The 26,250-nt window shown below is 46.8% G+C and overlaps 1 long non-coding RNA gene across 1 annotated transcript; it reads right to left on the bottom strand.

The window, feature by feature from the left end:
* Nucleotides 1-901: 901 nt before the first annotated feature.
* On the bottom strand, nt 902-25,745 carry LOC308457525. Its single transcript, XR_013976965.1, has 3 exons — nt 25,616-25,745; nt 3,697-4,145; nt 902-1,799 (listed from the first exon to the last, which is right to left on the bottom strand). It is a non-coding gene; the product is annotated as an uncharacterized lncRNA (long non-coding RNA).
* Nucleotides 25,746-26,250: the final 505 nt, after the last annotated feature.

Genomic DNA, 26,250 nt, shown 5'->3' with positions numbered 1-26,250 from the left:
ATGACGCTTTTGACACCATCCACCATTGTCTCCTCCTAGACTGACTCTACAAGGTGGGTGTTGGTGACATTTTGCTATGGAAATTCAATTCCACCCGTAGGGTCGTTTCCAGAAAGTAGCATGGGTGTGGGTAGGTCCATGGGTGTGCATGTGTGCGCACTTCAGCCCCCTGGTGTTTATGCTATGGGGTGCCACAGCGCACTATCCTGTTCCCACTGTTATTCAACAACTATATGAAACTGTTTGGAGTGGTCATGAGGCATTTTGGAGCAAAGCATCAGCAGTATGCTGACGATGCCTAGCTATATTTCTCTCAAGAGAGGCTGCACAAGCCCTGGACTGATGCCTGGATGCAGTGATGGACTGGAGGAGGAAGGCCGAAAAACTTAGCTGGAATCCTTGTGGGTGGGTGGTTCCCATGTCCAGGACACAGGTCCATCACCTGTTCTGGAGGGACTTGCATTAGAAGCCAAAGAGCCCTTTGGGAGTGCTTTCTACTAGCTCCAGCTGACATCCCTGCTGAGACCATTTCTGGACCATGCTAGCCTGACCACAATGTTCCATGCATTGGCAACCTCAAGACCTGATTGCTGCAATGTGCTTATAATGTGAAGCTACCTTTGTATCTGGCTCAGAAGCTGCAGTTAGCAGAGCAGCCAAACAGCTCGCAGGAGTAGGTTACTGGCAACATGCTATCCCACTTCTGAGAGAGATGTGCTGGTTGTCATTCTGCTTCAAGGTCAGGTTCAGGGCCACTGTATTAATTCACAAAGCCCTAAGCAGCTAAGTAATTTAGGGACTAAATTATGCTCCACCTCAATCACTGAGATTATCTGACGGCGCACTCCTTGTGGTTTCCCATGTCCTTGAGGTTCGGTTGGAAGTTACTAGGGACTGAGCCTTTAGTGTGGCAGGATGTGCCCTATGGAACTCCCTGCCACTAGAGGTTTGGCAGGCATCATCCCCTCCCTTCTTTTCCTAGAAATCCTAGACAGGCCTTTGAAATGCAAATTTTATTTTTATTGACCTGTTTTTATGGATGTTTTATTGTTGCTGTCATTGTTGCACATCTGCCTTGTAATTTTACAAAAGTGCAGATCCTGAATAGATGTGACTATTCAGAGCAGACCACTAAGCACGCTGCTCTGGATCACTGCACCTGTGTAAAGGATGGCATAAAATTATTACTGCCCTTTAGTGAAGCATGCAAGCATCCTGCAAAGAGCTGGACTGAGTGCCTTTGAGATTCCTTCCTGGCCCAGAGTTATGTAATTTCTGACATCTATCATCTGGCACATATTCAGGGCCTGGTCATAAATAAATCCTTGCACAAATCCAAATGGCTGATGTCATCCTTTCACACCTGTCTCACACTCCGGATGCACAGCAGGAACATCCTGGCCAGAGTCTTCTTTCTCCAGTTCTTCTCTGCCTTTTCATCTCAGCTTCTGCCCTCATTTACAAAATAGATCACATGGTGTTTCTTCCCCCCATCTCACCCTTTAACCTCATCCACCAAGAGGAGGGAGACTAATGTGCGCACGCATGCCGAAGCAACCAGGTGGCTGGGTCCTCCCTCTTCAGCTGGTGAGTCCCTCTCCAGTCGGTCCCATTTGGCTCCAGTCCCGTTTCTGCCTCTTGGAAGTGGAATTCAGAGCAGCCCTGGCGTGTGTTGACTGCTGCTGTTGCCTGAACAGGCTTCTCTCCTCTGAAGTGGGGCCAGAAATTCTTCACACCCATTCCCAACAGGCCCCAAAGGACAGGGGAACGAAAAAGGGGGGTGGGGGAAAAGCTTTGACCTGGGACAAAGGAACAGAGGTTCTTTGAGAGCCACAGAAAAAGGACGTCCTACATCAGCCTTTACCAACCCACCTGGTGCCCTCTAGATGTTTTGGACTATAATTCCCATAAGCCGCAGCCACTGGAGGGTATCAGCGTTGCCACATCCTAAATCCAGGAGGGCAGTAAGGAATTCATAGCATTGCAGAGAGAAGAAAATGAATTAATTTAAATGTTTTAAAGCATCCCTTTATTCTTATGGATATCATTTTTTTAAAAAAATAATATTTATTACTTTTCCACAAATTTAAACACTAAAAAGACAATACAATACAATACAATACATTAAACTAACAAAACAAAACAAAAACAATAAGATAAATCAAACAATTTCATTATCCCATCTTTCATTCACTTATTTCCACGACCTCCTCACACCTCCCTTTTTGTATTCCACTTCTGTTAATTATTTCAGCAATTCCTTTCCATCTTCCTCTGTTTTCTATCCTATAATTATCTTAACTCATTCTAACCTTATTTTTTCCTTTAATACTCTATTAATCTATTTATACTTAATTCCTTATAACGTTTCTACTAAAGCCATGTAACTTCATTCCAACATTTTTCTAACATTCATTAATTTTACAGTATTTCTGTAAATAATCTTTAAATTTTTTCCAATCTTCTTCCACCGACTCTTCTCCCTGGTCTCGGATTCTGCCAGTCATTTCCGCCAGTTCCATATAGTCCATCAACTTCATCTGCCATTCTTCCCGGGTGGGTAAATCTTGTGTCTTCCAATATTTTGCGATGAGTATCCTTGCTGCTGTTGTTGCATACATAAAGAAAGTTCTATCCTTCTTTGACACCAATTGGCCGACCATGCCCAGGAGAAAGGCCTCTGGTTTCTTCAGGAAGGTATATTTGAATATCTTTTTCATTTCGTTGTAAATCATCTCCCAGAATGTCTTAATCCTTGGGCATGTCCACCAAAGGTGAAATAATGTGCCTTCAGTCTCGTTACATTTCCAACATTTATTATTGGGCAAATGGTAAATTTTTGCAAGCTTTATTGGTGTCATGTACCACCTATAAATCATTTTCATTAAGTTTTCTCTTAGGGCATTATATTCTTATGGATATCAGAAGGATGGAGGGCATGAATATTTCATAATCTCAAGAGAAAATACAACAAAACAGATTTTGAAGCAATCAACATTGCAGAGCAGAGAAACAGCATAACCAGGCTTAAAAGGCCCAGACTAAAAAGGCCTTTCTAGTTCAGTCTTCTGCCCCAACAGTAGGTTGGCCAATTATTCACTGCTGAAAAAGCCATGAATTATTGCTAGTGTAGCATAATGGTTAGAGTGGTTAGGACCTGGGAGACCAAGACTCGAATCCCCACTCAGCCGTGATGCTCACTGGGTGACCTTGGGCCAGTCACCATCTCTTAGCCTAGCCTACTTCACAGGGTTGTTGTAATGATGAACTGTGGAGAAGAACCACGCACACCACATTGAGCTGCTTGGAAGAAAAAGGTGGTATATAATTGTAATAAATAAAATAAAAAGGAGGATATGCATCACCAAAAATGGAGGGCAAAAGAGGACAGCGTTTGCATAAAATTTGCTTGCAGGTAGTTCTTCTGAGGGTTGGACAGTGTTCTTGAAGCTACCAGCATGAGTTTGACCAAACTGCAGGAGGCAGTGGAAGATAGGAGTGCCTGGCATGCTCTGGTCCATGGGGTCACGAAGAGTCGAACATGACTAAACGACTAAACAACAACAAGAACAAAGTTCTTCTGAGCAGCCAGCCAATCCCAGAAGTCACATAGAGGGCACAACACCTTATGGAAGCTAGAGTATTAAGCAATCCAGGTGTCCATATCAGGGAGATGGGAGCTGTCAGAGTACTAACCACGGCTGGAGTGATCCAGGTTCCCTGCTAGACAGCAATCTGCATCCTATGTACTCAGGCTGGCAGAGGAGGGACGTGTCCTCACTACGTCTATATGATGGAGGACCAGAGAAACTGGATAATCTTAAAGGAAGAAGCTTGGGCAGGGCAGAAAAGCAGCTTACATAAAATAAGACCTTGAACACAATTTTTAAAACAATTATAAAACACAGTAAGAACACCAGCCAACTAAAAGCATCCTCCCTAAATGATGTTCCTGGTACTGACCACCATTTGGGCACTGAACCATCATCACTGCTGAATAATAAAAACTGCAGAGGATTTTTTTAAAAAAAACAAAAACCACAGGCTTTGGGATCAGAGCTATAATGTCAAATGGGCTTCTCTCTCTGTTTTCGGTGTCTTCCCAGAACTGAGAAAGCTTTTTGTCCGCTTCAATTTCAAGAGATCTGCAGATATAAGGAAGCAAGAGTCAAGAAATATGAACAGGAGTTAATTTTCTCTGGGGGAATATGGAGAACAGCAAGGTGAAGGAACACCTTTGAGATTCTGAAGGCTGAGAGCAACCTTTACTTAATCTCAGAATGCCCCCGGGGGCATGAGGATGAAGCAACTGTCCCAAGAGGGAGGAAGGAGAGAGGAGATTTGCCCAGGAGGAGAGCGAGTTCACATTCCCAGACGTCTCCGTACATTTTTCCAGATGAATGACATGAGGTATAATATGCAATGGAAAGGAAATACCCTTCTTCCAAGGGCTGGCTGGCTGGCTCACCCCTTCTCAAACAGCTCCCATTGTAGTCTGAATTAAAATTTGCACCATGCTTTCCTTCCATGCTGATTCATGATTTCAGAATATCTAAAATGCACCCCCCTGCACACTATACACTGTGCACACACAATGGCCAGCTGAGGCTGCTGTGACTCAGCATATATTAATGTCTGCTTCTGCCCTCCTTCAGAAAGGCAGGGAAGTCAGAATGGTTGGGCTTACTCAATAAGCAAGTACTGGGCACAAACATTTCCTAATACATACCTCCATAGTTACAATTCTAAACCTCTTCCTATTTTCTCTGCTTAGCCAAGGGGGACCACTATGACTCCTCAAGCTTGTGGCCCTTAATGCATTCTTAGTATGCTCTTCCCAGAAAGAACTGCTTAGAAGCATTTCTCCAAAACTTCTTACCAGCCGAGGAAATGAGAGCAATGTAACAACTGAAAAGGGGATGTTATAAGAACTTTGTGCATCTATTTCTTGGCACTCTCTATAAGAGACACCTTCGCTTCCAGTCTCCCACTGAAGTGGCTCCAGCAGACACATAGAATCATCGCATTGTGGAATTGGAAGGGGACTCATCTAGTCCAGTTCCCTGCAATGCAGGAATCTTGTACCCAACGTGGGGCTCGAACCCACGGCCCTGGCATTAAGAGTCTCACGCTCTGCCAACTGAGCTATCCATGCTCATCTGGCTCCCCAAGAGCTTGAAATTCATTAGCTTCCCGATTTCACCTCATAGGAAGTTGCCTAATAGAGAGTCAGTCCATTGGTCTGTCTAGCTCAGCAAATGTCTACCACACCAATGGGCAGCAGCTCTCTAGGGTTTCCGACGGGAGATATTCCTAGCCCTAGTCCTGTTAGAAACTCAGGGCAGTCATTGCCAGTCAGTGTAGACATTGGTGAGCTAGATGGACCAGTGGTCTTTTCTCTGTATAAAGGAGCCCCTCTGTTTCTATTTTCAACAAAGGTGTGGATGTTCTGAATGTGATAATTCCTGGGGAATGTTCTCCTTGCCTTTGCTCTCTCTCCCACATAACATGACAACATGGGACTTGCCTAGGTGACATCATTGCTACGGTGCATCCTCTTCTACTGCCTGCAGCTGTTCCATGCTAGCACAGAGACACCAGGCAAGCCTGGGCCCGATCCCACTTCACTAAAAATACACTTGCGTCGCTCTCCACTCTTCCCTCCAGGGAAGAAAACAGCCTGGCTTTGGGCCTGCTCTGCTAAAATTATACACACATCAGCAGCAAGCTCCGTCTCACGTGCATTAAAGTAAATAGTCCTGGAATTGGGCCAGGATTTGGAGCGTGGTGACACCCCCATTCTCTGCTTGGTGGAAAGTGATCTGGATCATCAGGTCTTAAGTTTCAACTGATTGACAGCAAATAAGGCCTTCACCATTTTGTTAGGGAGTGGGGAACTTTTTTCCCAGCCCAAAGAAAGGCCATGTTTCCTTCTGGGCTATTGGGGGGGGGGCAGCACATGCCCATGGTGGGTGGGGCCAGGTGCAAAAGTGGGCGGAGCAAAAAAAAATCACATTTACAGAGTTAGGCTAATTTCTATCAACACTTCCACAACCCTCAAGGGCACATTCCAGCCAGGCAAAGACAGGCGAGGATGGCGTGTAGCACGGCCTTTGACAGGCACTGCAAGGGCAAAGGCGATCTGGCTGGGAAAGGTGCATGACATAGTGAGAATCCCAAAGGCATGAAAGGGAGACTTGGGTGGCTCTTTTAAGCCACTGGGCCTGAGGTTGCCCACCCCAGGTTAGGAGAATTCACAGCTGACTCAGAGAAAATAATATACTTTCTTAAAGCCACTTAAGAGTTTTCCTAATAGGGGTCCAACCCAAACCTTAACTAAGCCACTGGTCTCAGCTGGTGGGTCAGGAACCTTTGCTGGTTTAAAGACTGGTCCAAGGTTGATCACAACCAGTGCTTTTTTTCAGAGGGCACTAAAGGGTACACAGGGACGCGGGTTGCACTGTGGGTTAAACCACAGAGCCTAGGACTTGCCAATCAGAAGGTCGGCGGTTTGAATCCCCGCGACAGGGTGAGCTCCCGTTGCTCGGTCCCAGCTCCTGCCAACCTAGCAGTTCGAAAGCACGTCGAAGTGCAAGTAGAGAAATAGGTACCGCTCCGGCGGGAAGGTAAACGGCGTTTCCATGCGCTGCTCTGGTTTGCCGGAAGCGGCTTAGTCATGCTGGCCTCATGACCCAGAAGCTGTATGCCTGCTCCCTCGGCCAATAAAGTGAGATGAGTGCCGCAACCCCAGAGTCGTCTGCGACTGGACCTAACAGTCAGGGGTCCCTTCACCTAAAGGGTACACAGTACCGACGACTCTTTCTTTTGTTGTTAAAAAGTGTGGCACTTACTGTAGCAACTTCATGGTGAGTACCAGCATCTATTTTTCTCCAAAAAAAAAGCACTGATCACAACAGCAACACTACCACCATATGGATTTTTTTTAATTTAAGGCATGTTTGGGTTAAAGGTGGGTCCCAGGTCCAGAAATGTTGAAGGCTACTGTACTTAGGTTCTCAAACCGGAAGGGATTCCCACTCATCCCACTGATGAGTGATGAGGAGATTGCTGCTGGAAGCCAAGGAGTGCTTCCAGACGATGGGTATTTTGCAGCTCCTGGTCATTATATTATTTCACATGAAAATAATCCCAGTGACTTTCCATGCTTTGACAAAGTGTCTATAGTTCAGTACGCTCTGCCTACAATTGCAGGGGTAACACAGTTGTGTAGGTGGGTGAAGTGGCAATGTATCTAAGCATCCCATTTGGGCAGCAGTGGATTTTAAGTTCATGCTAAGAATGCAATTTTGTTTCAGCACTTGGTTTTTTGTTTGGGGGGCGGGCGGGATGTAGGCGATTCCAGCATACTCAGCTCATGCAGACGCTCTGAGGGAAGGGCTGCATCTCAGTAGCAGAACATCTGCTGTCCATGCAGAATCATGCCTCCAAATAGGGCTCTCCCAGAAAGTTATGTTTGGAAAAAGGAACCGAGTTTTAAAGATGAGAGAAATACTAAAATAAGACGAACACAGTGTCCATTTAAAGCGCTACCAAGCAATACCCTTTGATGGCTTACTCCTAAAATGGTCCCTCTAGTCTAGGAATTTCCAGGTGGTTGGGTGGATAGGGGAGGAGGGACAAGTTTGGTCACTGCAAGAGGAAGCTGGGGAGACAATTCCAGGGCCTAAGGTGAAGAGGTGTCTGCAGGAGGCGGTCTTGCTCCCTGCTGTCCAGGTGTGAGTCAGGGAGGTAAGGGAGGAGTGACTCAGGCAAGGGAGAAAGTGCATCTTTCCACCAGACAGCTTGGGGAGGGGGTGTTCAACCACCTAGCAGTGGCTCCATCACAAGGCAGCCTTTGGTGGAGAAGACCTTGCAGTTTTTCCTTCATATGGCCTGCCAAGCTATACTTTTCCTGCTACCTCCCACCTACAGTTATGGGTTGGGTTAGAAAGGAAGAGGTGTTATTGAGTGGGTGGGTGTGCCAGAAGAAAGGCGTGGAAAGGTGGCCTCTTTTGGTACAGCCCATCCACGTTTCTGAGCACAATTCAGTGTTGGTGCTGACCTTTAAAGCCCTAAACTGCCTGGGCTCAGTATACCTGAAGGAGTGTCTCCACCCCCATCATTCAGCCCAGACACTGAGGTCTATCTCCAAGGGTCTTCTGGCAGTTCCCTCACTGGAAGAAGTGAAGTTGCAGGGAACCAGGCAGAGGGCCTTCTCGGTAGTTGCGCCTGCTCTGTGGAACACCCTTCCACCAGATTTCAAGGAAATAAACAACTACAGTTGTATCTTGGATCCCGAACGCCTTGGTATTCGGACCTTTTGGCTCCTGAACACTGCAAACCCAGAAGTGAGTGTTCAGGTTTGCAAACTTTCTTTGGAACCGGAACGTCTGGCGGGGCTTCTGCGGCTTCTGATTGGCTGCAGGAGCTTCCTACAGCCAATCAGAAGCCACGCTTTGGTTTCCAAATGTTTTGGAAGTTGAATGGACTTCCAGAACGGATTCCATTTGACTTCCAAGGTACGACTGTATCTGACTTTTAGAAGACACCTGTTTAGGGAAGTTTTTAATGTTTGATGTTTTGTTGCTTTTTTATTAGTAGTATTAATATCCTGTTGGGAGCTGACCAGAGTAGCTGGGGAAACCCAGCCAGATGGGTGGGGTATAAATAATAATAATTTTTATCATCATCATCATCCAGCTTCATTGTCAGATGCCTGTGGGGCAGTTCATTTCTTTTGACCCTGTCGGTGCCGGCAAATGAGGGCTAATGTGTGCCATGTAATGTGCCGAGCAGGGATCGCACTATGAGACAAAAAATGTGTCTGTACTACTAAGTTTCCCACTTTCTTCTGCTTCCACTTTAGCACACTAGCTCCCAGTTCAAAACCTATGTAGCTGCCAGTATGTTTTGAATGCTCAAAAAGCAGGTTCACTCAGCTCTATCTCTCACCGTCTCACCTGTTGGTGACTGAACACCTGATGACGCACAATTGGGCATCTAAGCTGAAGTCACTGAAAAATATTGCCTTATTTTTGAGATATGAAAGTCCCATCCAATGTCTGGTACGTAATGACGAATTCACGCTTGCAGTTCATCAGTTGATGTTGCAGACATCAGATGCTGAGCACCACATGCGTGAACTCATGTGGACACTCTGCCCACAAAAAACAATAGTTTTGGGTGGGCGTATTACAGAGTAACACAATGTTGCGTGTGTGACACCTGCTTTTGTAGGCAATAACCTTATTCAAAGCCGAAGAATGATCTAGCACACTGGTCTTCAGTTGATGGCTTTGGAACGACTCTGAGCAGATCATACTATACATTTAATGTGCAGCCAATGCACACTGAAAGCACATGACTTCCACTGGGAACTGTAGTTTCTCCCTCAAAGCTGCCATTTGCAGCACCCTCAACAAACTACAGTTCCCAGGATTCTTTGGGGGAAGTCTTGTGCTTTAAATATGCTTCAAATGCATATTTCAGATATAGATCTGCCCTCCTTTTTGGGAATCACCATTGCAGGACTCGCGTGCTGCTCTATAAAGGTGGCTTCTCTGGGATTTTTTCCTGTTTCCCTTCTACTATGCACAGGGTTAAACTTCTTGTTGCATTCATCTGCATCGTGTTTTCCCCCCTCCCCCGAGATCCCCCAGGTTAATATTTAAACGAGGCTTCATTGCTAATTAAATATACCAATGACCTCAGGCAGGCCTTGTTATCTCTCACACACCTGACGCATGTGTCACCATTCTTTCTCCTCCTCTTGGCTGTGCAAATGGGCTCTCTGGAGAGCGGGGCCTCTTCCCCAAAGGAAAAGAATGAGAAAATCCACAGGGGAAAAATAACAGCAGCGATTAGGCAACAAAGGGCCTTACGGGGTTGAAGTTTGAAGGTTCCTCAGTCCCAGATGCTCCCTGCAGGAGGTGCTGTAGGGAAGAAAGCCAGCACCTTGTCCCAGCACCAGACTTTCTTCTAGCGTGCCATAATAATTTGCAATGTTCTAGGCAGCGTCGCTATTTGGCAATCTCAGAGGCTGCCTAACAGTGCTGCGCTCTGAACATGTACATCACACAGAATACGTTGCTGCCAGCCAGTGTTGACAGCACTGAGCTAGTTGGAGCAATGGTCGGACTTGCTAGAAGGCATCTTCCTGTGTCCCTGTGCGTGGCCTGCCAGTTGCACCCTGTGGCTGCCGAGGTATATTACGAACAGCTGATAAAAACATTGTCAGACAACTACTGCAACTGCTTCTAGCCTGTCTACCCAAGTGCTAGAGTGTGGTGCTGATAATGCCAAGGTTGCAGGTTCGACCATATGGGACAGCTGCATATTCCTGCATTGCAGAGGGTTGGGCTGGATGATCCTCAGGGACCCTTCCAACTCTACGATTCTATGAATCTCTGAAGGGAGCCCTCATCTTCTACGCTAGTGGAGGAGAGGTTTATTGCAGATGAATCAACACAGAGCAGGCAGCGCTAGGTGACGTCACTGAGGTGCAGTAGCAGAGAGGGTGGGGCTCACAAAGCCATCCTCATGCTTTACTGATTGCATGTCTATCCTGCCTTCCCTCCTTCCCTTCCCTGTAGTTATCTCCCACTTGGACTACTGCAATGCTCTCTACATGGGGCTACCTTTGAAGGTGACCTGGAAACTGCAATTAATCCAGAATGCGGCAGCTAGACTGGTGACTGGGAGTGGCCGCCGGGACCACATAACACCGGTCCTGAGAGATCTGCATTGGCTCCCAGTACGTTTCCAAGAGCAATTCAAAGTGTTGGCGCTGACCTTTAAAGCCCTAAACGGCCTCGGTCCTGTATACCTGAAGGAGCGTCTCCACCCCCATCGTTCAGCCCAGACACTGAGATCCAGCAGCGAGGGCCTTCTGGCGGTTCCCTCCTTGCAAGAAGTGAGGTTACAGGGAACCAGACAGAGGGCCTTCTCAGTAGTGGCGCCCACCCTGTGGAACACCCTCCCTTCAGATGTGAAGGAAATAAGCAGCTATCCTATCTTTAAAAGACATCTGAGGGCAGCCCTGTTCAAGGAAGTTTTTAATATTTAATGCTGTACTGTTTTTAACATTTGATTGGGAGCTGCCCAGAGTGGCTGGGGAAACTCAGCCAGATGGGCGGGGTATAAATAATAAATTATTATTATTATTATTATTATTGAGCTCAGCGCAGCGAACGTGTTTCCATCCGCCACCCACTTTATCTTCACAACATCCCTGTGGCAGATTCGTCTGCATGATAGTCCCACTGAGCTTTGTGGCTGAGTGGAGAGTTGAACCTGAGTCTCGCCCCCTTCCTAGTTCAGCGCTTTAACCAAGCACTTTAGCCCTATTCCACCCCTGCATACCTGCCAATGTGGCAATGAAGCTTCGGAATGCTTCTTCACAGGAGCTGAAGTGAGTGGTCCGCTGCTTCTTCCTGTCAAGCTCACATCTGAAGCTGTTCTCTCCTGAAGATTCCCCACCCACTCTTTCAACCACAGAAAAGCTTCACGCTGCAGTTTGAACCCACACAGATTTCCTCCTTAAGATTTATTTATTTTCTTCCCCCCCAAAAAAAATTATACACTACTTGTTTGTAAAGGGGGGGGGCCCCTCAAAGTGTGTTATTTTAAATGAATGAATGGTTTTGTTAATGAAAAGCAGCATGAACCAAAATTAAACCAGGAACTCTCTAACTAACCACAGTTTCCCATTTCAACTCAGCTGGGAAACTATCACTGCCACGGTGGCAGCAGGTGAGAGATTCCTTGAAGGTAGGATCTGCTGCCCCTGTGGATCCTGCCACCTGAGGCGGCCGTCTCACCTAGCCTCATGGGTGGGACGGCTCTGTTTATCAGCTTCAGAACAAGCGAGGACCCAAAACCACTTTCCAAGTGTGGTTTAAGTTCCTTGGCTTGTTTTAAAGCTGGTAATCCCAGTTTGCTGCTGCTTCCGACTTCTGACTCTTAAGCTGTGCTTAGAGACTTCCTGCTTTTACTACTACTTGTGCAAAGGGAGCAACAAAGGCACTGTACACATGGGCAAAATGTTTGTTTGTAACATGGCTTCTAGAGCTGACAGACAGTCAGCCACAGAACCTCAAGGTAGGGCAACCCTATTGACTAAAGAGTAGGACTTTAATAGCACCATAGCAGCAGGGTGACCCAGGAGCAAAAGAGAATAGGACAACTGCACCTTCAATAGTTTCATGACAAGCTATCGCTGCTGAAATCCCAACTATTAAAGGTTTGGGGCCCTGTCTTTTTTCTTTTTCTTTCAAGCAGTCACCCTGCATGAAAAGGAGGGATGCAAGACATGCATTTTCTCCCAGTGGTGGAAGAAACAGCATCTATTGCAACTCTCCTGCCTTTATGATTATTAAAAGCACTCAGAGCTTCTCCGGAATGTGGCAAGTTTCAGCTGCATGTGCACTGGGGGTGGGGGGTGGGGAGAGTGCAAACCTGAGATATGTGCATTGTATATTGACTTTAAAGGAAAAGATAAATTAGCCTTGTTAGCACAAGCTCGCTGCTGACAACAGCTGTGCCAATGCTGGAAGAACAGAAACTCCAGCGACCTGTAATCCTGGCAGCAGTCCTCATGCAGTCTCCATTTTCAGTGGCCCAGGTCTCAGTTTTTAAAGCATCAGTTTGGAGCTGGTCTCGCTATCAAGAGAAACGTGTTGCGATCACCTCTCATGAATGCAATCTTCCCACTAGGGCTTGCTAAATTCAAAGCAGGATAGGATACTTGTGTACCTTTAACTGCTCAGCAGCAACAGCTTTTCCTACTGCAGTACTTTACTGATAGGAGAAGCTGCAATTCCTGAAATTCTCGTTGATGTCCAGCTTTTAAAAACTTCAGAAGTTCTATCTACTACTGAATTTAGAAACAGTTTAAGAAACATTTTTATTGAGCTTTATCAGATAAACATAACATAATAACAGTGCTAGGAAAACAAATGGTTTTCTCAAACACAGAGAGCAAAATATCAATTCTGTTGCTGTTCAAAGCAGTATTTAGTGAGAATGTTCTGTTTGTTCAAGTGCAGATTGGAAGCACTATTCTGTATCTCCAGGGTTCAAGGACTTCCGGGGTGGCGCCATCGGTAATGGCGGACTCCCTCTGATCTGGAGGGACCAGCTCCACGGGAAACGGGTCTTTTCCGCTACGGCGAAGCGGGGACCCATTCAAAAATCACAGGCGGATGAAGCCTGTGACCATGGGACTCGGCGGGCACCTTTAGCGCCCCCCCAACCCGCAAAGAAACCCACTAACGGGCTCCGGAGCGAAGAGGGGGAAGTGGCGCGGTGCTGAGAGTCAACTGCTTCTTCCGTGGAGTGAAGCTGCACAGCCGTTGCCGGAGAGCGCTGCCTTTTTCCTGGGACAATTTGGCTTTTAAAACAATCACCCGTGAGTACTTAAATTTCGGACAATTGGACTTTAAATAAGGATTTGTGAGCTGAAAGGAAAATTGTACTTAAAATTTTATTTTAATTTGGCACTGAAACGGGAAGGTCTAAACAGGAAGTCAGCCTTCCATTTCTTTGTAGATAGATTAAAGCAAAGACATGGCAAACTAGAGTTCCGAAAATCGCTTGTAAAGGATCAACTTTCATCATTTTAAATTGTTGAACCCCCTTCGAAAGCAGGAGAAGAGGGGGGATTTTTTTCGGACTGTTTAAACCTGCAGAAGTGAGTGTAAAGCAAAGTAACTTTCCACCGTCTTGATCCTGGAGCAGGGTGTCAGGACTGACGTTTTTTGAAGCTCATTGACCAGAGACAAACGTTTCTGACAGATAGCTAAAAGAAGAGAAACATAGTGACTCCATTGTTCCCCTTCACATCTTAAAGGAACAAATATTGACAAAATATCTGAAAAAGGAAACTTTGTTGTTAGATCTGTTTTTAAAAGAAAAGAACAAACAGAAGTTCTTCCCCTAGAGGGAGCCTGTGAAACTGTAACCAATTCTGAATCGGAGAGCTTGCAGCTGTCACAGATTACGATCGTGGGAATAGACTTCTGACCTTGCAGGACAATGTATTCAGAAGCTCTGTTGTGTGTTTTCTGTAAAACAAGTGCCCTACTGGAACAGCTACATGAGAAGACGGATTTTATGACTGATGCGATCAGAAATTTTGGACAGGCAGTGGGAAATTATATAGAGCCCACCCAGGAATCAGATCAGGAGTGTGCCCTGACAGAACAGATGAAGGAAGAGGATGTTTCTGAATCTTGGGCGCCAGAGATGGAGGGAGCTGTGGCCCAGCAGGAACACGAATTCTTGGATTTGACAAATGAACTTGGTAAAAGCCAGATTTGGAAAGATAAAGTTTGGTTTGGTTTGGAAATGGGGGGTTGGATAGACCCCCCCTATGCAGGGAGGTTTGGACTTTTCAAGTCTGGCAATGGGCCGTGAGATGTTTGGGGTTGTGGGGGCTCTTAATTTTGGAGGGACTTTGAAACATGTTCTTAAATACCACATGGAGCTTAGTCTGGACTATGGAAAAGGGGCTGATTTGTCGAGATGGGTCAAAAGCATTGTCAAGCTGGAGTTCCCAAGAGTGAAAGGAGCAGGAGATAAAGGAAAATACAGCTATAAATATGAAGAAGAGCTGGGAAGGGACATGGAAGGGACCTAAGGGCCTCGGACATAAGATTGCCAGGTTAATGCACTAGATTGATGAGATAGAAAGGACTGACAAAACCCGGGACCAGGAGGAAGAGACGCTGGATGAAGATTGGATTGTTTCTTTTTTGTTACTTTTTTATTAGGATTGTTTTATAAAATTGATGAATGTTAGAAAAATGTTGGAACGAAATTATTTGTCTTTAGCAAAAATGTTTAAAGGATTATGTAAGAATATTATGGTTATGAAAAATTGGTAAAAATAAGATTTAAGTTTTAAGCTTTAAGGTTTTTATAGTAAGATAAGATTAAAATAGAGTAAGGTAAAGTAATGACAGAATATTATGAAGTATGGAAAGGATTTGCTGCGACAATTAATAACCAGGATACCAAAAAAAGGGAGGAGGAGGAGGTCAAAGAAAGAAGGTAATGACAGTTAAGGATTTGAGAATATTGGATTTGTTTTTAAATGTTTGTGGTATATTTTTATTTTTTGAGCGTGTTGTGCTATTTTTTGATTTTGATTTTTATTAATCTGTATTGTTTGACTGTGGTTTGTTTTTTCTTTCTCTTTTTCTTCTTTGTTTTCTTTTGTAATTCAAAAATTTTCAATAAATATCATTTAAAAAAAAAGAAACAAAAAAAATAAAAAATAAAAAAAACAAAAAAAATATCTCCAGGGTTCAAGACACACTTTGATTTGCAACCCACACCCTGAAAACCCCACCCCACTAGTAGTTAGAAAATAAAATCTCAGTGCTGACTAGGCAGTTAAATCAAATTTCATTAGTGGGAAATATTTTGGTTTCCCCCATTCCTGTTCTGCTCCATAATTGCTGGGTTTGGTTCTGGAAGGAAAAGGAAGATGTATTAGAAACCAGGGCTCCCCAGGCATGGTTCTGCCCATAGTGAGGATAGGACATCGGCATTGTGCTGCTGAGCAAAGTCGTCTCCGGGCGTTCTTGATACACGGACCACTTCTTCCTGCACAAAAATTCTCACCGAGTGCGTCAGCATCCTCACCCGTCTGGCTGGCCTCCTGCCATGAAGGTGGCTGTGTGATATCACAGACACTGGCGACCTTGAGGCTGTGGATTAGCAGCAGGAGGCTTCTCAAGAAACTCAGATCCTGTTTTTGTGCTACTGCCTGTGCTGGAAGAGATGGGGAAGAAGGGGAAACATAGGAAGCAGCAGGCGCTTCTCCGAGAAACAAAGAGATGCAGGAAGTCCAGGCTTACCCGATGGCCTTGAATCAGACCCATCACTTTGTGGAGATATTGATGGCTCTCCTTCCATTTTAGGGCATGTTTGTACAGCAGCTGCCTCCCCTTTCTAGGCAGATGCTCTCCAAGACGTTTTCATGTGTGAAGCAACAAATCAACGTTGAATCCTCGCTTTTAAAAAATGACACAGCAAAAGAGGGTTGAAGGCAAGAAAGCACCATCTCCTCTGAAATCTGCTGCCTGAATCTGTTTCCTATTCTGTCCACTAGGAATGGCTCCATTTGTCAGTTTTGGTTTCTCTCAGTTCCTCATTCTTACAGTCTTGAATTCAGTTTCTGTTGTTGTTTAGTCGTTTAGTCATGTCCGAATTTTCGTGACCCCATGGACTAGAGCACGCCAGGCACTCCTGTCTTCCACTGCCTCCTGCAGTTTGGTCAAACTCATGCTGGTAGCTTCGAGAACACTGACCAACCATCTCGTCCTCTGTCGTCCCCTTCTCCTTGTGCCCTCCATCTTTCCCAACATCAGGGTCTTTTCCAGGGAGTCTTCTTTTCTCATGAGGTCGCCAAAGTACTGACGCCTCAGCTTCAGGATCTGTCCTTCTAGTGAGCACTCAGGGCTGATTTCCTTAAGAATGGATACATTTCCCCCAAATCTCAGCCTCCCCATTCAACAGCCTTCTTCTGATCTATTTCTCTTTTCCCCCACCCTCTGCCTCTGTTTTCTCTCTTTATCCTTGATCATTCCCTGAATCTGTGTGATGAGGAAGAACCCAGGAGCAAGGACATCCATTAAAGAAGAGGGAGAAGATGAAGAACACAGACAAAAAGTGATGGCTCTGTAGCAGCTGCTGACGTGGTGCTAGATGACTTCTTAAGCCCCTTCTTGCCCTTTCTCCAACTCTTGGGAGAGAAAGTAATTGAGGCATTTCTGCAAAGGGATCAATTGCTGCCAGGAGGAATGGGAAAGGCTGCTCCAGGGGCTTCCCTCTAACCTGGACAGAACTGCTCTTAAAAAGCCTTGGCTGGCCTGTTGCACTTTTAGGTCTGGGATGGGAATACCATCCCCTCGTGCTGTTTTCAGGGTGTGGGAGTGTGGGTCTATTGGCCATTTCCAAGGGTTCTGCTTTCCACTCCGCAATGCCAAGACAGCTGTCTTCCATGCAAGTCTTGCTCGCACAAGGAGCTCTGTGTCCAGCAAGCACAAAAGGAAACTTTGAGAGAGAAAGGCCACGGAGAAGGTCCAACTAACTTTCTCACAAGAAACAGAGAAGGAAACACCAGCGTGTCTGTCTCTCTGGCACTCACTCCCAGCTATCCGTTTTCAGGGCCAGCCTGAAGGGGCACAAACAGTTACGATGTCATGATATCCCTTCCCAAACAGATAACGCTTGTCCACGGTAGGCTCCTCCCCATTATGTATTGCTTCTGCCACTCAACAGGGTTTCCATAGGAACAGAGGAAGCTGCCTTATATGAAGTCAAACCATTAGTCCATCTTGCCCAGTTCCGTATTTACGTTTAAGCTAAACAAGCTATAGCTTAGGGCCCCTCTTGCTTGGGGGGCCCCAAAAAAATTTAAAGGGAAAAAAATTTGGATGGAAATTTCCAAAATATAAGATAAAAAACAAATACAGTGGTACCTCAGGTTACATATGCTTCAGGTTACAGACTCCGCTAACCCAGAAATAGTGCTTCAGGTTAAGAACTTTGCTTCATGTTGAGAACAGAAATCGTGTTCCAGCGGTGTGGCGGCAGCAGGAGGCCCCATTAGCTAAAGTGGTGCTTCAGGTTAAGAACAGTTTCAGGTTAAGTACAGACCTCCGGAACGAATTAAGTACTTAACTTGAGGTACCACTGTAAACTAAAACCTACATACAGCAATGGTGTTTTATGTTGTGTAGGCTTCTATGATGTAAGTAATGGGCCTCGCCTCCTAGCCTGCTCCCTAAAATATCACAAAATACCACCCCATTACCTTCAGTAGCTTAGGGCCTCACCAAACCTAAATCTGGCCCTGATCTTGCCGAGTATTGTCTACACTGACTGGCAATCCAGCTCTGCAGAATTTCAGGCAGGAGTCTCTCCCAGCCCTACCTGAAGATACTGGGGATCAGAGGTGCCAACTAGCGCTGAAGGTTGAGGGGGGCTGGCATCACACATGCAATGTCGCATCATCGGGTGAAGGTAGAGCGCAGTGTGACTTCAGTGGCTGGCAGCTCCTCCTCTCTCTCTCTCTTCTGCTTCATAACTCTGTCCATCCATAGACATACAAGACAAACCTTTTATTGGTATGGAAATGCAGCAGTGGGAGAATTAGTGGGCATGTTGATTTCTGCCTGCATTTCACAACACAGGGGTTGGAGGCCAGGATGCAGGTGGCATGCCCCTTAACGGTCCTGATTTAAGCAGGACATCCTGGAATTATAGAAGCCATCTTGGCTTCTGACTGGATCCCAGGATGTGCCATTCTGGCTCCCGCAAGATCGCAGCCCCGAAAGATGTGCGTCCCAATTTTCCTCTGCAGCTTGTTAGAGGGTATGAGATGAGTCTGCCTAAGTGCTGCATCCCTGCTCATCAACAATGTCAGCAGAATATAGATGACCCTATGAAGCTGGCTCCATCTAGCTCAGTACAGTGGTACCTCGGGTTACATATGCTTCAGGTTACAGACGCTTCAGGTTACAGACTTTGCTAACCCAGAAATAGTACCTCGGGTTAAGAACTTTGCTTCAGGATGAGAACAGAAATCGCACGGTGGCAGCAGGAGGTCCCATTAGCTAAAGTGGTGCTTCAGGTTAAGAACCGTTTCAGGTTAAGAACGGACCTCCAGAAAGAATTAAGTACTTAACCCGAGGTACCACTGTGTTTAACATGTATTGTTTTTACATTAAAAACCTGGAGGTGCCAGGGATTCAATTTGGGACCTTCTGAATGCCATGCACATGCTGTGCCACTGAGCTACGTCCCCTCTTCTACACTCCCACGGCAGCAGCTTCTCTAATGACTGCCTATGACATATGCCATGTCTAGGGTACAAAGTTAAGCCAATTTAGTGCAAGCTGGCTGAGTAAAACTCTGCAGAGGGTTCTTGCACCTTTAAGTTGCTTGGAAGAGGCAAATGACAGGAAGCCGCTAGAGTAAGGTACCTGCTGGCCAGGTGAAAAAGAGGACAGGGCTCCTGCACTTTTAACAGTTGTGTGGAAGACGTAATTCTTTAGCTCTGCTGGTTTAGTGTATGCTTTGCTGCCACAGGTTTTATTTGCTTAGCCTTGTAATGTGGTTTCATTCTGTTTGATATTCATGTGTTTTATCTTTTATTGTTAACCGCCCAGAGGATATTGCGAATTTAGAGATATGCAAATGATGTCAGTAGCTAAAATAAAGGAAGACAGTCCATGCCTTGAGTGCCATTTGTTTTAGAACCGGCCCTGGGTCCCACAATACTCTGCCAAAATGACCACGTTCCCATCTTCAGCAAATCCACTCAGTCCATTGCTGACTCCTTCCAGCCACACCACTGAAGCAATTCGCCTCTGTCTTTAGCTCAACCCATCAGCAGCTTGCTTTAACATCATAGCTCAGTGGCAGAGCAAATGCCTTGCAAGCAGAAGGTCCCACATTCATTTCCTGTCACTTTCAGGTAGGGTTGGGAGAGACTCGTGCCTGAAATCCTGGAGAGTTGCTGCCAGCCAATATTGAGTGAGATGAAAGAATGGTGTGTCTCTGTATAAGGCTGCTTCATAGGTTCATATATGTTCAGCAGACATGGTTGTTCCATTGGGGAGGCAAACCAGTGGTCACTCTCCTGCTAGGTACCATGGATAACCCAGGTAGAAGCTTTTGCCCCTTGGACTTCCCTATTTCCCAACAAGGAGCTGATGGAAAGAGCATTAAAAATGGCCAAAAGAACTATTCCCTTTGGCAGTCTCAAGGAAGCCCCAGCCATTTCCATATGAGGATGTCCCTGGCCTCTGGAACAGTTCCAGCTGCTCTACTCTGACCTCACCTTGGCTGTGGCTTAATGAAACAGATCTCTGTTAGCTGGTGGGCTGTTCCTTCAAGAGAGCTCCTTCCGTTGCCCAGCCTCCTGCCTGGAACTAAGAGCAGCCGCAGCTGGTTTCCTTTAGCCCAAAGAGCAGCTTCCGGCTTTTCTGACCTCCTGCTGCTACCCTGAGAATCCACGTTCTGCCTCAGGCTTTATTCTGAGATCTTAGAGCACGTGTGCCACTAACATTTTGTCTCCATTGTTTTCACACTCATATATTCTTCACACGTGCTTTGCGTCTTAGTCATATGAGCTGCATTAAAATGTTGCACTGTATAGGGTTCCAGTCAGTCATTTCTTCCATATTTCATTTCCAGCTGCAATTGCATCAGAGGGGAGGCAGGGATGTCTTCATCTGATGGGCATGAAGGTTTTTGTTCCTTCTGCACCTGAACCGCTCCCAACCCCTATTCATCTACACTTGTGCACTCATTTGCACAGGGGAGTGGGTGGCGCTGTGGTCTAAACCACTGAGCCTCTGGGCTTGCTGATCAGAGGTTGGCGGTTCGAATCTGCATGACAGGGTGAGCTCCCATTGCATTGTCCCAGCTCCTGCCAATCTAGCAGTTCAAAAGCACCCCAGTGCAAGTAGATAAATAGGTACCACTGTGGTGGGAAGGTAAATGGTGTTTCCATGTACTCTGGCACTCATCATGGTCTTCCATGCACCAGAAGCCACATGACCTGGAAAGTTGTCTGTGGACAGGCTCCCTTGGTCTGAAAGCAAGATAAGTGCTGCAATCCCATAGTCACCTTTACCTTTACCTTTAGTCATTTGAACATGCATGATGGCTATTAGGGCCTATTCAACTTACCATTTACTCTTTGTCCAGTTTTGTAGTTGTATTGAAGCCAGTTTGAGAAATCAAACAGCAAAACAGGATTGATATGGGTCGTGGCTCATGTTCTGCGAATGTAGCTTCAAAAACTAGCCATGGGAGCACACTGGATGTGGAGTAAGCTGCAATGTGAATGCACCCTTAATTATTTGGGTTAGCAAGTGGAGCGGATATGTGCTCAAGATGTCCAGAGCCTGAACTCCACCTCTTTCCTCCGAAGACACTGAGCTGGAACAAAACCCCTTTGGCAGTCTCTGTGTGCCTCACTTTCTCTGCCTGAGATGACAGAGCAGTCTTCTGCTACCGAACATGGTGTCTGCCAAGTGTTATTTGCTTCTATTAGCATTATTAGAGAAGCAATTAGTGAGAAAAACAGTCTGCATATGCTACTGTCTCCCTCATGGCTGGAGCCTTGGGTGTGCAAAAAAGGCAGCCAGGATGCGACAGGAATGGCACTGGGAGGTACCCGTGGATTGGAGGTAATAAGACCCGAGAGACACATTGGAGAAATCAGCACTGGAAGACATCTACAGTGCAGAATGTTATTGGGTGTATGTGGCAGTGCCCATACTCCAACTCCCATCAGCCCCAGGAAGCAGGACCAATGGTCAGGGATGATGGGAGTTGGAATCCAATAGCCTCCAGAGAGCACCATGTTGGCAATACTTTGTATGGGGGGGGGGGGAGTGTCCTCTGTGAAGATCTGGTGCACACTCAAATATGGAATGGGAATAAAGAGGAATACAGAGCAGAGAACTGGGGCTTGCATTGCAATGAGCCTGGGTTGCATGTTGGACGTTGAATGGTGGGATGGGAGTTCGGATGGAGGTGCCCTGGCTGAGAGATGGAGTTAGGGTGAGAGGCATATTGGTGTGATCTGGGTCATCTCAGCAGCATCCAATGGCTTAGTCATGCTGACCACATGACCTGGAAGCTGCTCCCTCGGCCAATAAAGCGAGATGAGCACAGCAATCCCAGTGTCATCCGCGACTGGACCTAATGGTCAGGGGTCCCTTTACCTTTACCTTTTAATCAGGTTCTGTATAAAAATAGAGCTCAATCAGAATTCAAACAGGGGAAGCCACTGGGGATCCTTGAAGAGAATAACCCAAAGAAAAGGAAGGATGCTCTGATGTAACAGATTTATTTCTAGCCTAGGAAACAAGCCAATGGGATGGACCTGATTTAAAGATGGGTCTTAGTGTGGTATTGTGAAAGATGAGACCACTCGTATTAGATCACTCACATTCCAGGGGACAGGAACTCAGGCAAGGGCAGCATGAGGCCGGATGCCACACTTAAATATGAGATGCTATGGATATCCCCTCTCTTCCTTGAGCCAAGAAGTGACGGTGATACCTCTGTGAGACCCACAAGCACGGGGTCCCTGGCAGGCAAAGTGACAACAGGTGCTCCTGCAGCGTATAGCCACAAAAACATCTGCGGCCTTCTTTAATCCATTCTCCCATACACTTCACATCCTCCTGCACTTGCCTTGTTTAGTTGGCTCTCAGATGACCTGTTTATTGAGTATTCACCCTGATTTCTTTGCATAAAGCTCGAGGGGGAAGTTATATGAAACCCACTGTTTATTGAGAATTCATCCTGATTTGATTACAAGGAGGCTATATGACCGTGATGTTAAAGGGCGGTTACTGCAAACTTTCAAGTACATTTCTGCATCACTTTCCTTACAGCAAAAAGTCAAGGAACTGGGTTTGTTATGCAAGAGAACCTAATCAAATAGTGCTGGCAAGTATGTGATTGAACCCTCCTTGCAAAAAGCAACGATCTGGAAGGGTTCTGATTATTATTTATAAATAGATTTTAGGACTCTGCCTAACATTAAACCAGGACAGGAAGTAGGCAAAGAAGGATGGTGTCCTGCCATCAGGCTCTTTTCCATGTCCTGTCACCAGGGGACATTTGTTATGTGACCACAAAAGGGAGGAACTTCTCTGTGGTGGTGTCCTGTCCGTGGAGTACCCACTCCATAAGAGTGGCCCTGGCCTCAACACTGCAGCTGTCTCAATGCCTGGTCAAACCTTATGCATTTTACTGGACAGTTTAAAGTTGACCATAGCTCAGTGGTTGCGCATCTGCTTTGCATGTAGAAAACATCAGGTTCAATCGTTGGCAACTGCAGGTAGGACTGAGAAAGATTTCCTGCCCGAAATCCTGGACAGTCGCTGTCAGTCAGGGTAAACAGTGTAGGAGGACTCATTGGGTCCTATGTTCCTATGATGATTGTTTATCTGCTCTGCTGCTTTTAGCTACCTACATTTCATGCTGCTGCTGTTCTACTCAGTTCTACCATCCTGCCCTTCTTGCCGTTTTATATGGGATGGGCACAGGCTCCGGGGTGGTCTGGGAGCCATTGCCTTCTGCCTCCAGTCTAAGATGGGGATGATCAGGCCACCGAGAGATGGGTTAGGAGAGCCATTGTCAGAGGCTTTGTGCCTCTGAATACCAGTTACTGGGAATTGCAGGTAGTCAGAGTGCTGTTACGCTAATGTCCAGTTTTGCAGGCTTCCTACAGGCAGTGGCGTAGCGTGGGGGGTGCAGGGGGGGCCGGCCGCACCGGGCGCAACATCTGGGGGGGGGGCGTGCTCGCACTCGCAGCTCTCTGCCCCTACCTGGCTCACTCACTCTCTCTCACTGCAGTGCTGGCTGTGCGAATCCGATCCGAGCCGCTGGGTCGCCGCCCACTGTGGAGGGGGTGGGTGCCAGGCGTGCGGTGCGGAGAGAGAGCGAGGGACTATCTGGGGGAGGGACAGTGCAGCGGCCGCCCAGCGCAGCGCTGAGCGCGGGAGAGAACCACACCAGACCAGACCAGGCAGCAGCAAGAAGAAGCTGGCAGCGGCGGCAGGTTAGGGGTTGGGGGTGCAAATTACTTGCCTTGCCCCGGGTTAGGGGGCGCAAATTACTTGCCTTGCCCCGGGTTAGGGGGCACAAATTACTTGCCTTGCCCCGGGTGCTGACAACCCACGCTACGCCGCTGCCTACAGGCATCCAGGAGGCTGAACTAATGGGCCATTGGCCTGATCCAGCCGGCTCATCTTATATTTCTTGATGGTAATCTGCCCCATAGAAATTTAGCTGGTGAATATATTCTTGCTGCTTCTGTCCAAGCCAGGAAAAGCTTCATCTGCCAAATTTATGTGCATCACACTGCACAAGAGCAGAGTCGGAGGTGGGTGGACAAGCACAGTAACACTAAGGATGATCTTCTGCTTTGACTGTGCAGAAAAACACGATCATGTTCACCCTTAGTGGTAGTTGATAGCAGGACATCCTCAGCTTTGGTGTCAAGCCTCCTATAGGCCTCTTTCCCTATGACTTCACCCTGAGCATTTGCCTAATGAGATTCCCAGATGCACGGCTGAACAATAAGGCAGGGAAACCCTTATTATTTTGGAATTCCAAAATCCATCCCTTGGGTATGTTCACCCTTCCGATCTCTTTCCTGCAACTCCAGTGCTCTTCAGGTGTCCCACAGCTAGAACCACCATCTGGCTTCTTGGGCTGACTCATCTGTCTTCCTGTGTTCCTTAGCTTTTAGATCCTCTACGTCAACCGGAGCTGTGGCAAACAAGCCAAAAATAAAAGGAAGGGGCCTTTGCCAAAAGTTGTTGAGCTGAAAGCGGAGCTGCGTCTCATTAGCATCTCCTCTTATTGCATCAGATGCGGCATTGGCTCAAATTTACGTTCTCCAGTATTAAGGAGGAGTCAGCAAATGAAGTTGTCCAGCAATTCCTTAATGGTATGCTGCAGGCGAATCATTAGTCTGCCGTAATAAATGAATGAACTAGAGCTCCTGTGGGCTCAGGACTGCATTTCCTTCAAGGGACTGCCACTATGATTTCTCAGTATCTGCAGTGAAGGCATGGCAGGACCAGAAGGAGAGTGGACACCCTGCAGACCGTGGTGATCAGATGGAATGAAGCAAACAATTATGAATAGAGTTGAGTTGAGAGGAAATGACTATCTGAAGGTCTTCCAAAGAGCTTCATGGGTGAGTGGGGATGTGAACCCGAATCTCTCCAATCTTGGTCCAACACTCTGACCACAGTCCAACACTAGCCATTGCACCAGCCTTTCTCAGTTTGTCCTGATCCCACAGAGTACACCACGGGGCATGGCAGCAAGGCATATTGGTTATTTCAGCACCAGGGATAGCTCCTAGTGAGCAACATGCTCCAACAAGGGCTGGAAGGAAATGGAAGCCTTTTGAGACGCTTCCTCTCCAAGACAACTCCACTGTGGATGAGCAAGCTAGGATATGTCTTCATCAATGGCTAGTGGGCACAATGGCTATGGTCTGCCTCCACTGTCAGAGGCAATATGCCCCTGAAAACCACTTGTAGGAATTGCAGGTGGGCTGAATTCTGCTGCACTTATGTCCAACTTACAGGCTTCCCACAGGCATCTGAGTGGCCATTGTGAGAACAGGATGCTGGACTAGATGGGCCATTGGCCTCATCCAGCAGTGCCCCTCTTATGTTCTCACCTGGCGTGCATGCCCTCTCTCCACCCCTGCAACCCCCCCTGGAATTCCTGCTCATGAAGCTGTCATCTGCTCATGCAGACTCATCTGTCTCAAAGACTCATAAAATTCTTAAGTATGAAGTGAATGTGCCTTAGTTTTCTAGTCAGATTGAAATGGCTTGAGAGAGAAAATGCATCAAAGAGCTGTACAGTATCTGTGTCACAGAGCAAGGCAGTCAGTAAATCACACAGTTCAAACTGGAGTTAACTATGTATTAGCAAAATATATTCTTCATGGCCTTGGCTGAGTTTCAGGCCTAATGAGTACAGCAGCTCATGTTCTGTAGGTCCTACTCTATGAAACCAGTTACCGAGACTACAAGTCCCTACCTACCTACACCCGTCTATGTCTCCTTCTCTCCAGGCTTCTTCCAAGCAATCAGAGACTGTTCCTGCGTGCAGCCTGTCTTTGTTTCTCCTGTTTCATACCTCTTCTGGTTTTGGGAGTCAGAGGGGGAGGGGACCCTGTCACAGCAGGAGAGAGGGGACACCCAATTCATCTCTGCCTCTTGGCCTCCCTCTTCCCACTCACCTGCTTCAGCTTCTGCCTCTGATTCTTGACTCCTCTCTGCCATAGGCTCTCCCAGCTCACTAAGTCCTGTTACCCATTCAGCTTCCGACACCTCCCCTTCCCAGTCTCCCTCTTCTCCCTCGGCCCACTCATCACTGTCCCACCTCCACTCCCCTGACTTTGAGCCTTCTTCCCTTGGGGGTTCCCCAGCTGGTCCCTCCCACCATTCTAACCAGTCCATTGCAATTTGTCAAGAAACTACAGGATAAGTATGGATTGTGGTTAACATTGTATGCAGCTTCAAAAACTAGCAGCAGGAGCGTACGGGATGCACGGAAGCCAGTAAACATACGCCCAGTGTGGCAGGCATTCAGTTCAAGCTTAGGGAAAGGCACCTGTAAGAACCTGGATGGCATCCAGTTCAGTGGGCTCCTGCCTGCTGGCCTCATATTCAGTGG

Source organism: Podarcis pityusensis (assembly GCF_964106645.2).
Source record: "Podarcis pityusensis genome assembly, chromosome: 10".
Classification (NCBI taxonomy): Eukaryota; Metazoa; Chordata; class Lepidosauria; order Squamata; family Lacertidae; genus Podarcis; species Podarcis pityusensis.
The sequence above is the reverse complement of the archived record's forward strand: the minus strand, read 5'-3'. Positions and strand labels throughout refer to the sequence as shown.